The following is a 2,444-nucleotide window of genomic DNA, read 5'->3' as shown; positions in this document are numbered from 1 at the left end:
GAACTGCCCTAGTGTGGTGGGAAAGCAGGACACAAGCTGATTTGAAGAAGCATGGTAAAATTCTTTCTACCTGGAGTGAATTTATTTCTGCCATTAAAAAACGATTCTATCTACTAGCTTATATGCAACAAGCCATGATGAGTTGGCAAACTCTTCGCTAATTAAAGGGGCAAAGTGTACAAAGCTATACCCAAGAATTTAAAAAAAGAACTTTAATTCTAGGAATTTATTTAGACTCCCCTGAAACTTTGTTAAAGTATATAAGTGGTCTGCATAACTATTTGAGGCATCCATTCTCTTGTTTAATCCTACTAGCATAGATGAGGTATCTATTCATGCTACACATCTAGAGGCTAGAGGTAAGAATGTGAACCCAGAGATTGGGGGATCATCAAAACCCACTGCAAGCAAGAACAAGGAAAAGAGGAAGCAGAAATGGAAAGAGAGGAAGGCAAACACTATACAAAAAAACAAACCTTCATGCACTCACTACAAGAAGGATGGACATGATGATGAACATTGTTGGTATTTGCATCCGGAGCTGAAACCCAAGAAGTTCGATGGAAAGAAGAAGAAGACTACTGCTGCTATACAGAAAGATTTGGGGTCAGACTCAGGTGATGAAACGACAATCACAGCTACAGGTATAAAAGGTAAAAATTCTGAAGCATCTACTAGTAATTCTGCACAAACTATTGATAATGAAGAAAATGACAGGAAAAGGCATGAGCTTTTTCATATTAGAGTTGTTTCCAAGCATCAAAAGGTTGATACTTTATTTGATAGTGGCTCACAAGTAAACTTGATTTCTGAAGCAATTGTAAAGAAGTTGGGATTACTAACAACACCTCATAAGAAGCCATATCCATTAGGTTGGGTATGTGATAAAGCAAAGCTACAAGTGACTAGACAATGTAAACTTAGGTTTCCTATTGGGTCAGCATTTGTAGATGAGGTTGAGTTAGACATAATTCCCTTGGATATATGTGGTATTGTTTTAGGAAGTCCTTACTTGTATGATAGAAAAGCCATTTTCTATAGAGCTGAAAATAAGTATCAACTCATCAAAGATGGAATAGAATATATTGTAAGAGCTCATAAACTCAAAAATAACTATACTCTCATAAACTTAGGGCAGATGAAAAGAATTATAAATTCATGCAAGCAATTTTTAATAATGGTTGTAAAGGAAAAGAAACCTGATAAAACCAATGTATTTGAGGGATGCTAAACAAAAAGCTAATTTAGAAAAATTTGTTTCAGAATATGATATCCTATTTCAAGAACCTAAAGGTCTCCCACCCAAAAGGGAAATTGTACATGATATTCATTTGCAAAAAGATGCTCCATTGCCTAACATCGGAATGCACATGTTATCCGCTTTAGAAAATGCAGAGATCAAGAAGCAGGTACAAGAGCTACTCGAAAAGGGGTTCATAAGACCAAGCACATCACCATGCGGATCTCCAATTGTGTTGGTGAGAAAGAAATATGGTTCGTGGAGGATGTACATTGATTACAGAGCATTGGATAAAATAACAAGCAAGAATCGTTATCCCCTTCCTCGCATTGATGATCTATTGGATCATATGAAAGAAGCAGTTTACTTTTCCAAGTTGGACTTGCATAGTGGCTATCACCAGGTCAGAGTAGTAGAACAAGATGCATGGAAGACTGCTTTCAAAACAAAGCAAGGGCTGTATGAATGGCTAGTTATGCCTTTTGTCTTAACTAATGCTCCTGCCACTTTCATGAGATTTATGAATGATGTACTCAAGCCTTTTATTGATGATTTTGTAATTGTATATTTAGATGACATTCTTGTTTTCAGTAAAACATGGGAAGAACATTTGAAGCATGTAAAGCAGACTTTAGATGTTTTGAGAAAAGAAAATATCTATGTTAAGTTATCAAAATGTGAATTTGGCAAAGCATCTTTAAATTATTTGGGTCATATTGTAGGGGGTGGTGAATTGAAGATAGTTCCCTCTAAGGTTGAAGTCATTGTAAACTGGCCTAAACCCAAATCTTCTACAGAAGTTAGGAGCTTCCTAGGAGCAGCACAATATTGGAGAAAGTTTATTGCTAACTTTTACTTGATTGCAACTCCCTTACATGTTTTAACAGGATTGAACAAGGTGTTTTAGTGGGGAGACAAAAAACAGAAAGCCTTTGACACCTTGAAAGAAAAAATTAGTATAACACTAGTACTAGCACTTCTAGATCTTCAACGACCATTTGAGATTGAAAAAGATGTCAGTGACTATGCCATGTGTTTTGGGGGAAAATGCCTATGCAGGACGATCCTATCCACCTAAGGTGTGACAGTACCTTAGCAACAAACGAATACAGCTACACTGGTTTCTTCCTTTATGAAATATGAAAGAGAGGAGATCGATAGACTTACCGTTGTCTTCCGTTTGTCCCTCGATCTAGATCCTCTT

This window comes from Pinus tabuliformis, chromosome X, assembly GCF_031772625.1.
Source record: "Pinus tabuliformis cultivar Carrire ecotype Pingquan chromosome X, CPIR1, whole genome shotgun sequence".
Classification (NCBI taxonomy): Eukaryota; Viridiplantae; Streptophyta; class Pinopsida; order Pinales; family Pinaceae; genus Pinus; species Pinus tabuliformis.
The sequence above is the reverse complement of the archived record's forward strand: the minus strand, read 5'-3'. Positions refer to the sequence as shown.